Source organism: Cebus imitator, unplaced genomic scaffold (genome assembly GCF_001604975.1).
Source record: "Cebus imitator isolate Cc_AM_T3 unplaced genomic scaffold, Cebus_imitator-1.0 Scaffold10, whole genome shotgun sequence".
NCBI lineage: Eukaryota > Metazoa > Chordata > Mammalia > Primates > Cebidae > Cebus > Cebus imitator.
In genome coordinates this window covers 10,375,136-10,387,993 of record NW_016107325.1, presented here as the reverse complement: position 1 = coordinate 10,387,993, position 12,858 = coordinate 10,375,136, and the positions used below count along the sequence as shown (strand labels likewise).

General features: G+C 36.5%; 1 long non-coding RNA gene across 3 annotated transcripts in view; it reads right to left on the bottom strand.

The window, feature by feature from the left end:
• LOC108317754 overlaps positions 1-12,858 on the bottom strand; it is a 153,651-nt gene that overhangs the window by 137,831 nt on the left and 2,962 nt on the right. The gene's annotated exons all lie outside the window — the stretch shown is intronic.

The following is a 12,858-nucleotide window of genomic DNA, read 5'->3' as shown; positions in this document are numbered from 1 at the left end:
GCCCTAATTTCCCAGAAATCCTATTGTTAGGAATAGCAGAAGGTGAGTAGAAAGAGAGTACAATTATAAGTTCTGACACTTTCTAAAGCCAGGTTTTAATGGAAGAGCTAGATTAAAAACAATTAATATAGTTAAAACTAAGCTCTTAGCAGAAACTGAATGACATTTTGAGCAACTCCTATGAAGGATTATGCATTATGAGATTTGTTGTAATGCCTGTGTTTGAATAATACATGGGCTAATGATTATTTTTGTCTGAATTAACGCACACACACACACACACACACACGTACACGCACAAGTATATTCAATAAAAACTAAAGTTCTCATCCACAATATGCATGAGCATTCTTACATAAACGTGTAAATTCCTTTTCCATAAATGTCTTAATTCCAACCAATGTAAATCCAGTCGTTCACCCTTTCCGTCATTCAGCAAGTATTTTTGAGAGGCTATCATTAGCCAAACGTTGTGAAATGCTCTAAGATACAATATCAACAATTCCGTTTCCTCACAGAGCCTATAGCCAGTCAATAATACAGCCTAGAAATGGCCAATACAACATAAAAGTGGTGAGTGCTCTGAAGAAGGAAGTACCAGCAGAGCGCAAATGAGAGGCACTTAACTAGAACCTGAGTCTGAAGAGCATCCTGAAACCACCAACACAGAAATCAGAAGAGTGAGGTAGGGGAGTGCTCAGACAGAAGAAAGGAGAAGTGCCAAGGCCCACAGGTAGAGCACCATGTATTTGAAGAACTGAAATTAGTTCAGATTGGACAGAAGATAGAATGCAAAGGGAAGACGTGATACAGTGTGATGCTTAAATGCTAAATAGTCCATAGAAAAGCCTGAAGTCTTGAGTCAAAGGCAGAGTCTCTTGGAAACAGACTCAGAGGTTGAGGTTTTCATATGGGATGTTTATGGGGAGAGCTTCCAAGATCTGTACCTGTGGGGAAGCAATGAAAGCCAATTGCCCAAATTCTCTCTGTATGTAAAGAGGGAGAAATTTGGCTATAATATAGCCACAACAAAGGATTCAGACAATTCCATGGGGAACTCTGACATGGGAATAGACCTTCAGAGTTATTCCCAATTGGGATGGGGCTAGAATTTTATACCCCAAGTGGTGCATACATTGGACATAGGCTTTATAGGCTACCCCCAAGGAAGGATGTGACCTTGGGCAAGTAGGTCCTCTTCTGCTGAGGAAAAGTCTTAGGAAGGAACACAACTGAGAGCTGCTGGCTGCAATACCGCAATGAATGTTTCAGTTCCTGTGGGTGGGGGTAGCATCTAGGAAGTGCACCTTTTTGTAAATAAAGCATGTTAAAGTTATATTTTAATAAATCAGGTTAGGACAATGAAAAGACTGGGATTTAGCCATGGAAGGGACGCAACCTGTTTTATATGTAGAAAGGTCTTTCTGGCTGCAATATGAGCAACGGACTGGAGAGAAGCATGACTAGAGGCAGACAGACTAGTTGAAAATTGGTTGCAAAAATCCAGGCAACAGATCATGGTGGCCTGCCATGGGGTAGGGACAGGAAGAATGGAGAGTTCTAAATAGACCTGAAAGAAGTAGGAGAGGCAAGACTTAGTGACTGAATTGTAAACAATTTAGATGGGGAGTATTGTAAGTTGTATCCCAAATGACTGGCTTGGGCACCTATGCTAAAAAACAAAGCAAGAGAAGCTGATTGTATGTCACTGATTTTTTTTAAAGGTAGGAGGGAGTGCAATGGCATGAATGTTAAACTCAGCTCTGCAAATGTTGAATTTAAAGTAAGTTTAGTAGAGACATATACTAAAAAGCACACTTAGGGGTCTAGAGCACAGGAAATTTATTTGAACCAGAAATAGGAATTTGGAGACCATCAGCACATAGGTGGTAATTATATCCAATGAAGTGATCAATATGGCCTAGAAAAGTTTATAAAGAAAAAATAGAAAGCCTAGGATAAAATTATAAAGGTTTTTTTTTGTTGTTCTTGTTTTTTAGTGATGCATTCATTAAGTTCCCACTCTACCCTTTTCACTTGATTAAGAAGGACAGTGGAAAAGAAGGGTAGTATTTTCTGAACATCTTTGATGTGTCAAACATATTACCTCATTATCTTATTTTACAATCCTGTGATTTTAGAATATCATCTCCATTTTACAGATGAGATTAAAGGCTCAGAAAATTTAAACAAATTCTATAAGCCACAATATTATTAATTGGTAGAGCCAGAATCTCACTCCAGATCTGTTTAACTGAGTTTTCCTGTGATTTTGTCACTATATTATTGCTAACTACAAATGATTTGGAATAAAGATTTATTATGCATTATGTTTTTAAAAGCATAGCTTTATTTTGGTTTTCATAATTTACTAAACTTTAAATATTAAAAAGTGGTACTAGAAACTAAAAAATTCACATCTGCTTTGGGAAACGGAGTCTCTCATGTTCTTAAACCTTAAAAATGTAACATATAAATTTGTTTTTGTCAAATGGAAAAACAAAATAAAAGAGCTTACTCTTTCATTAGCCACTTTGTAGAGGAAAGTTTGATTTATTCTGTGGGAATTAAAAATGTATAGCAATCGGTATTTAGGACAAAATTACCTCACAACAAAAAGTGTATGCACTATTAGCACTGATATTATTTATTCATGTGTAGCTAGAATTTCATCCCCATATAGGTTCCAGGCTTAAGAAAACATCTGAAAGAGTTTTTCAGGGCTGTGAGAAACCAGAAATATGCAGAAACTTGCCATGGGCTTTCTTGCAGGGGTTCTAAAAAAGAAAATCACACAAACCATCACTTCCATTGCTAGAGATGCAACAGCAATGCTTAATCAGTAGTCAGCTTCATCAGTAGTCTGTGCTAGTTTATATCTGTAAATGCTCTCTCTAACACACTTAATCCAGAGTTAGAGCTCAGACTTCTACTGAGGAACTGAGAAGAGATAATAACCTGACCAGAGGAACTTTTTGCTATGCTCAGAAGCGGGGTAACCATTCATCAGCAGTTGTCCCACTATGGGCATGTCCTCCCCCTGGAGGATAACTCACATTCCTAAAGGAGCCATCCTTTTGCCAGTTTCATTGGTGACACCTGAATACAGCATTAGCTTTTATAAGGTTATTTAGGTCAAGTGTGATTGTATCTGTGATACTCTTTGGAACTGCTAAGCCTTGTGTTATCGGTGTTAAATTATACATATTTCAGGAGTCCTTGCTATTCTCTACCAGGAACAGAGAGAAGATCTCCTTTTAAAATCTTCCTTTATCTCATTAAGTTTCTTTGGAAAGTTGGTTTTGACATTAAGATTTAACTAGACTAGAAGCTGATTTGTAGTCCTAGAAAAATTCTCATGCTGAAAAAAAAAAAAAAAAAAAAAAAAAAAATTGAGCTGTGCAGATCCTATTTATTATTAACATGGTTTTCAAAAAGAATAAAAATTAAAAAAGATTGTGTTTTCTTTTGAAAATGTAATATTATACACTTTTTACAATTTTAAGAGATTAAAATGCACTTAGATTTTGTCTCATTTATTTTTGTACATGATTACACAGGGAATATATTCAAGGTCATACAAAAAAGAGTATTTCATCATAAAGGTAGGATAATAAATCAAGTTTTTAAAATCCCAAATCCAAAGCATGTGGCACAACACCATTTTACCTTTTTTATAATTTCCTGATAAATAATAAACATGAGAAAGCAAATCGATGTGTGTTAAGGAAAAATGTTAAGCCATATGTTCATAAATCTCAAGAACATACTGCAAGTTTATTCTAAAACTAAAGACCCATAGTTTTCTTAGGATGATGATGTGGCTTAATTTTTAAATATCACGTATAGATTATTCCTCTAATGAATTTTTCTTTTGTCTTCATTTCTTTTTTTTAAAAAAGGTGTCCTCTGTTATTGAAGATACCAAATAAAATACATGGACAGAAATTAATAGGTAATGGAACTTGAATTCTCCTCGAGAATATTTTTATAATGAAAGGTTGGCAACTGTTCCTGTGATTAATCATGATAATACACAAATGCTTAACTCCAGATAAACTGACCATTTTCTTCTTTCTGAAATACTCCTCTCCTTTCCTTTTCCTTTCAAGGAGGCTTAACAAGATCACTCTTTCCCTTTACTATACAGTCTTCCTTGTGATGTACCCATCTTCACTTTTCTATCCAAATCCCACTTTTCCCAAGAAGGCATCTCCGCCCACCAAAGGAAGTGGTGTTATTCTCCTTTAAACTTCAATGTATTTTCTGTTTCTAGCACACAACACTGATCATACTGTGTAATATTTTCCATTTATATATTCCCCAGACCTTAAACTATCCACAAGGATTGAGTTGAGTGCTTACTTCTAGAAGATAGGTGGAGAAGGAGCAGAAGAACTAGGTCATCAATGAATGTTCCTTGCTTTTAGCTAGGGTTAGCTAGAACACAGCAGATGACTAAGTACATTAGAAGCAAGGATATTTGGGAAGCTCAATCAGTGGATCATTGGCTAGCACATACACTGAAAGTGGCCTTTCTGTATGAATAAGGAACACTTCTAAAATTTCTACCTTTCCTTTAACAGATAAATCATAATAAAAAGGGATTTTCTAAAAAAAAAAACTCAAAGAAAAAATTTCTAATCAAGTTGATTATATTTACCTGGATAAAAGTAGTCTTCCTTTGGCTTACTAGGGATAAAAATTCCTGTCTTTACATGAGGGCAGCAAGAAGGTTAGAAGTGAACATATTGACCACCCATCTTGGGCCAGTTACTAACATATATTTTCCCAGTAAAGTTCACAACGATTCTTTGAGGGAAGTATCATCAGTCCTACTTTCCCCTACATATTTTCCCTGAATGCTAAGGAACCAGGATTATAGAGAAAGTATGGTCAAATATTATAAGTAATATTTTTTTCTGCTTTATTCTATAAAATAAGTTTGTGTTAAAAACGGAATAGCTGGCCAGACATGGTGGCTTATTCTTGTAATCCCAGCACTTTGGGAAGCTGAGGTGGGCGAATAACCTGAGGTTGGGAGTTTGAGACTAGCCTGACCTACATGGAGAAACCCTGTCTCTACCAAAAGTACAAAAAGTTAGCCAGGCTTGGTGGTGAATGCCTGTAATCCCAGCTGCTAGGGAGGCTGAGGTAGGAAAATTGCTTGAACCTGGGAGGCAGAGGTTGCAGTGAGCTGAGGCCCACCATTGCATTCCACCCCAGACAACGAGAGTGAAACTCTGTCTCAAAAAAAAAAAAAAATGGAATAGCTTATGTGTTTTAAGCATTCATAAGTATAACATATCAAATGTTATTATCTCTTAAATAAAACAGACTTCATTAGGGCTCAAAATATTAAATGTCAAACAACTAATATGTTAAATTTAAAATTTTTTATATTACTAAAGAAAGATTGTCTGTTTGGGTGTGTTCTAGAAATATTTTTTTTCTTTAAAAGGAACACTAATTGAAGTCAAATTCTATCTTCTTCTGTGCTTGCTAAGCTAGCCAAGTGGGGCAATAGCAAAATCGGGGTTTCCTCAAACCTCTAAATCCTGTGAGTCATTGATTTGTAATGTGCCTTAGCATTGGAATTAGAGGCAAACTTTTTCTACCTAATTAAGCCTGCTGACAGAGTAATTCCTGGTGTGTGCAAAATCTGCTTGCACGTGGATCTCTATTCCCTGTCCTCTGAAAAGAGGGCAATGTCTTCAAATATGAAGACTTTTGCAGCTGTTCGGCTAGTTGACTAATCACTTCTTAGATTTTCTTCCCCAAAATAAAAATCATCTGGGAACTAATTGTTACTCGAAATAATATCAGAGCTTGGCATTTCTGAAGATCTATTCATCACTAGGTTTCACAAGACTGAGCCCATCTCTGAAATCATGTTCTTCACTTTCAAAATTCAAAGTAGGAGCTTGAGTGGTGACAGAGATTCTCTGTGGCAGGTTTGGGTTAGAATTTGATGTTCTTCTCTCTCGATTTTCACCTCACATCCTTGTAACACTGCACTGGGTTAGAATCCCACAGCGTGAAATATTGTGCAGAGTGCTGCACACAGGCTTCCACTACCTGGGATGAATCCTGGGCTCCATCTTAATAGGAGCATAGAATTAGGTAAGTGACTGTATTACTCACCTGTCTTAGTCTCTTTATGTTGCTATAAAAGAATACCTGAGGGTGGGTAGTTTATTTTTAAAAAGAAGTTTATTTGGCTCATGGCTCTGCTGGCTGTACAAGAAGCATGGCGTTTGCACCAGCTTCTGGTGAGGGCCTTGAGAAACTTCCACTCATGATGGAAGGTGAAGGGGAGCCACTGCGTGCAGAGAACACCGGGCAAGAGAGAAAATGAGAGAGCAGCAGCTTCCGGGCTCTTTTTAACCATCAGCTCTCTCTGGCAATTGATAGCATGAGAACTCATTCATTACCACAAGGTTGGTACCAAGCTATTCATGAGGGATCCACCCATGATCAAAACAATTCCCATTAGACCCCACCTCCAACATTGGGAATCATATTTCAACATGAGGTCTGAATGGTCAAATATCCAAACCATAGCACCACCTTACATGGATTTGGTAAGAATCCAAGCTTCTAGAGGATCAAATAATCTTTCTAAAATATTAAGCATACCTATACAAATGTAAATTATGATTCACGTTTATCTGTCATTTGCCCAATATTCTCATTAACTTTTTTTAGAAGAACAAGAAGAGGAAGTCTCAGTATATATAGTGTCACTATAAAGAACATGTTTAGAGGTTTTTCTAAGTGAAATATATTTCAACATTTTGGTAATCCAACTGTATCCACAAAACAAATTTTGATTGTTTGTTGTTCATTTCAGTTACATCGATTTTTCATTTATTTGACTCTAGCCAGGAAATCCTATTTGTTGGCCATGCCCTGATGCCAACTAGCTTTGTGACCTCAAGCAAGTTATCTAATTTTTCCAGATCTTTTCTTCAACTGAAAACCTGGTGGAAGGTGTGGCTGGGAAGGGGGCATGGGGAAGAGATGAGGTCAAAAGAACAAACAGAAAAACTCGGTCTGGATTAGCCAGTACAGAAAATATAACCTTAGTTCTCCACCTCTAGAAGAACTCTGGCCTTAAGCAGAGAGCACTCTGCTGGTTTACAGCTCTAGTTACTCATAGACTTAACACAAAAATGTAGGAGGAAGCTAAGACTTGCTGTTTGAGTATAACACTGCTAAAGCTGGATTCAAAGTACAATGGCTTAATTTGAAAATCTGACTAAAAAATCCTGAAGATTTTGTGGAAACAATAAATAAAGGGTGGTACAGAAGAAGTGTTTGTTGACTGCTTGAATTGCTGATATGCTAATAAGCATACTGAGCACATTGAACAGAATGGAGACCTATCATGGACAAACATAAATTCCAAAAGTAAGTAAATAAATTAGAAGGAATCAGTAACCTAACTGTGAGATTTGGAAAGAGTCACGTGCACTCTTTCTCCATGGTTTTTCAAGGGAGCTGGGGGTAGGGTCGTGAAATATGTTCAACACCTATTACAGGATTGCTAGAGCAATAAAGTGATAAATCAAATGTTGGAGTTTTGAGAAACTAAAACATCATATATAATACAGGGCAAAATATTGAATTTAAAGATATATGTCATAAAGTCTAGATGTAATTTCAATAATTTTAGGGTATTTTATAAAATAGACTAGCTTCTCAAAAGAGAAGTAATTTTAAATTATTATACATGGATTTAATAAAATAGGCAGAAAATAGTTCAACTGGAGCTGCTACTATAACCAGATACAATTTATTTTTTTAAAGATCAAGCAATTCCCTTCCATTGGATTTTTGGAGTATTGATATTGCTTATTTTGAGAAATAATTTTTTTCTGGGGTAAACTGAGTATAAATATAACTTTTTAATGGTATTTTCAATGAAAATCTGGTGATTGCTTACAAAGTGAAGCATTGTTTTATAGAACATATCATTATCCCTAGTATTTTCTATTTAATAAATCTATGTTTGCATGTATTTGGCTTTCTTAAAATAGATGGGCTTCATCTTCATTCTTATCAATAATTATAATTTTTAATTGCAAAGAATAATAGTTGAATGCATACTGTGTTCTTATAAGGCTCTGTTTTAGGTGCTGGAAATTCAAAGATGAATAATCCACAATCTTTGCTTTCAAATAATTAGCTAATTAGTTGAGATTGGTGATATATAAGCAAATATGGTTAACAAAGTATAAGCACGTTAGGCTTTTATTATAGTCCACAGCAACATCTCAGTGAGCAGGAATCCTTTCCACTAGGTTGGGGGTGGAGGGATCAGGAAAAGCTGTCTGAAAGAACTGATTCTTAAGCCTAATCAATAATAGGTATAATTGATACTTATTAGTATATCAATGTCCTCTGACTTTGGGGAAAGGACTGAGGGTGGAATGATGAAGCCAGGTCTCGGTGGAATGAGGGAAGATGAAGGCCCTTGAGAGAAAACAGCCTGAGCATATTCACAGAGGCATGAAATAGCATAAAGATCTCTCATATCTGTAAGCAATTCAATGATGCTGGAACATTGACCAAAATAAGTGGGTGTAAAAGTAAACTCTTGATCTGGTCTGAGAATTATCCACAGATCTAGAAGGCATTCCCCAGAAGGCTAATTGTGTGGAGAATGACTAAAAATAAGATATGGGGGATCTCAGAAAAAGAAACGACAGTGTATTTGTGCCTGCCGTTTAGGCCATTTAGGGCAAAATGAGATAATCTCATGCACTGGATAATTAACCAGGGCCTGCATGTTCCGATATCTCACTTGGGAAACCAATTTGGAAAAGAGATGCCAGAAAGGACAAAAATTCAACCCTTAGCTCTTCCTTCTATCCAGTCACCCACCTCCCCGCATCCTCATATCCACATTCATGTCCTGACCTAGATGATTCTCTTTTAATTCTGAAACAGAAGTTCTAGTGGTGGGTGGGTGTGTGCATAATGAAGGAAGGCCACTCGTAAGGAGAACAGAAAACTTTTTGGACTGCTTCTTCCTGAACTAACTAGAACACCCACTTTGTACATAACCCTTGCAGGTTCAGAAGAGAACCCAAGACTGAAAAATGCAGAAAGGCAAAATTATAAATCTACAAACACTCTGATTCATTAACCACTAGGTTACATAACTATTTTAAATGAAAGCAGTTTCTGGATTGCCTAGGAGTTCATTCTCTCTCTCTCTCTCTCTCTTTCTCTCTCTCTCTCTCGCTCTCTCCATCTCTCCCACTCCCTGTTTCTCTCCCCACTTCCTCCTTCGTGCTGAAAGTCTTATTTAAAGCAACAGAAGTAGTATAAAACAGCAACTGACACCCCAACAGTGACCAGAGCTGGAGGACCTCATCAGTGTTTGCCACCCACCTTAGTCACCACATTAACTGGCCTATCTAGTAAAACATCTGCTTTGATCCTTTTATTTATTGTCTGCATATTTTGATAGATAAACTGAACTTTGAATTGTGGAATCCCTAAAGAACAATTGCTTTTCCTCAGCTCCCTTATGAAATGGATCACTTGGAATAAGCAGATTCCTCCGACTGTTATTACTAAGGACAACATCCTGCCTGAGCCTCATCCTTGTCAGTTCCAACACAGGACACTAATCATAAGCACACCTGCCCTAGTGATGTAATGTATTTTTCAGAACACTTTTTGTGTTGCTATTGAACTGTAATCTATTTCTTCATTATTCTAGAATATTCTTCATAGTTTGGGATTTATCTCAAAATATTCTGAAATTATCTTTTTCTAGAGCTTAGGTTTTTTCCTCTTCATCCCAATTTTTTTATAATATCAAGTCTTTTCCATTCAGTTTCCTGTCTGTGTGTATGTCTGTCTGTCTATCTCTCTGTCTCACACACACACACACACACACACACACACACACACTACTACTAAGTCCTCTAGAGAGTGTAAAACAAGCTTATAATCACTTTAACCTGATTAATTGGGCTGTTAACATTGAGGCAGACATTGTTATTTGCCTGCCACGTATCTTTCCCTCCTCCTTCCTTATCAAGAATTTTGTTTGAAACATCTACAAATCCAATTTAAAAGCTGTATTTCTCCAGCCTCCTCCCTTGCTGCTGTGAATAGCCATATAACAATTCTAGACAATTAGACACATAAGAAGATGTTTGCTAAGGATTTATGAGAGCTTTTTTAAACTTTTTTTTTTTTTAATTGAGAGAGAGGGTCTTGCTCTGTTGTTGCCTAGGCTGGAGAGCAGTGGCATGATCATTACTCACTGCACCCTTGAACTCCCCTACTGAAGCAGTCCTCACATCTTAGCCTCCCAAGTAACTGGGACCACAGGCATGCACCGCTATGCTGACTTTTTTTTTTTTTATTGGTAGAGATAGGGTCCCTTTATGTTGCCCAGGCTGGTCTCGAATTTCTGGGCTCAAGCTGTCCTCCCACCTTGTTCTTCCCAAGTACTGGGATTGTAGGTGTGAGCCACCATGATCAGCTTTCTTTCTTGATATAGACTCTACTCCTTTCTTCTTATTCCTTCTTATATCCTGCATGAAATGCAGAAGTGTTAGCTGGATATTAGTGGATGCTACCATCAGAATGGGTTCAGAAATCATCCTTTTAAAGTTCATATAGACCATTCATGTTTCTCCTAGCATGTAGAACTGCTGCAATTTAGAATGCTTGTTTAAAATGTAAAAGAGACTTGAATCCTAGATACTATGATATAACAATTGGAAAATCTACACTAAAGTGTCTCTGGGCTCTGTGAGGAGTAGAAGAAAACGTATGCAATTTAATCTTAAGGTGCAAAATAGGACCGATCATAGCACCAACATAAAGGAATTTACTCCCCTCTACAAATTAAATATTCTCAGTTCTCTATTTTATTTTTAAATGATAACTGGCAAAAAGATCATATATGTTTTTAAATTGCTTCAACTGCAAATATAAAAGGTAGGCAAATACAGCTTACCACCAATATTCATGTTTCCTTCCAGGAATTGGCTGCCCAGCTGGGGGAATGTCTCAGCCTTCCACTGCACCTAGTGGGGCTATATGACTATTTCACACCATTGAAATATAAGCCAGGCATGTGTGTCACTTCTGGACTGAAGTGATAGGTGTAATTCTTCATAATGTCTTTTTCTATCTGTTAGCTGACTCTGAGTACCTAGAAGCAAATGGTATCACAAGACTGAAGAATCCTATATCCATAAATGATCACATGGAAGACCACCTACTAACTGGGAACAACCATGTAGAACTGTTCATGAACAAGAAATATAGTTTCATTGTACCAAGTCACCAATGTTTGAAGGTGTATTTGCTGCTGAAACAAAGGTTACTCCAATTAATATAAAGGGCAAAAATAAAAATCTCACATTTTAGTGGATTCAGTTTGAAATAACTGAAAATGCAGTAATGTCATTCAGTGGACTCACAAATAATTAAATAAGATTTTCCTTAATTAGGTAAAAATAAAACATTAATATAGAAACAAAATTAATTTATAAGAAAATGAAGAAAATTAAACTTTTGTTCTACCTTCAGTTTATGACTTATAAAATCTATACCTGCCAGTTGCTAAGTATTTTTTAATGTTTCACTCTCTAGTTAGTCTGGATATAGTTTGATTTTTGACAAAGAATTTTCCCTATTTGTTTCTGTAAGAGAGTGAAATGAATACTATGTTCTATGAAGATTTTTAGTGAAGTAGAGTTTAGTGTAATATGCAATTGTTTTTGAATAGGATATTCCAAGGTGATGGCAATCTGGATTCAGAAGCCAACTATCTTCCATAGAAAAGTTGGGTTTAATGGACACTAAGAAGACCATCATTTTTTCCTCTAAAATTAGAGAGCTGCTATTCCAGCCTGCCCACAAACATTCTCCACATCTAAAGTAAAGGATTTTTTGGATAGTGGGACTACCATATTCTGGGACCTTTCAAATTATTCCTTTGCCAACATGAAGAACAGGTTCTGTTCTAGAGAGACATCATTGAGACTGAATTGGGAGAACTTACAAAGACCTTCCATGGACCAGCCAGGGACAGCCACATGCTATTCATTGTATCTGATTCCAGCAAGATAACAAGTGGAACAGAAAGATAAAAAAGAAAAAAAAAAAAGCTCATGAAAGGCCTCTCTTCTAAATTAGTGGACAAAATTTTGCTTGGTAATTGAAGAGATTCCAAGGGTTGGAGCTTTAATTCAGTGCCTATCTATTCTTCCAGTTGGAATCTTTTCAGAAAAAAACTTCAGACAATCTTATTTTATAGGGTGAATATGAAATGAAATGCAGCATGGGATTATTTTCTATTTTCCATTATGAAAACTCTGTCTACAGTTTTCTCTTCGCCTCTATCTGAGTACAGTCTAGTTATAAATCCATCTGTTTCCCAAGTAACATTCTATTCTAAAAGTAGGATAATTTTTTTCCATAGAAGGCTCAGATATAAAATGAAAAGACTTTTTGCTCTTTAGGAATACAAATCAGCTTAGACTAACCCATCACAATACATTTTTAAAGATTTTACCAGTAACCGAAACTATACGCTAAAGGAGAATGGATATGGGGGAAATATATCCTTTGTCTTAAAAAGAGAATCCCTTGTAAATCTGCTTTAGTTCTTTGTAAATTTTGGATATCAGCCCTTTGTCAGATGGGTACACTGCAAAAATTTTTTCCCATTCTGTTGGTTGCCAATTCACTCTAATGACTGTTTCTTTTGCCGTGCAGAAGCTGTGGAGTTTGATTAGGTCCCATTTGTCTATTTTGGCTTTTGTTGTCAATGCTTTTGGTGTTTTGGTCATGAAGTCCTTGCCTACACCTATGTCC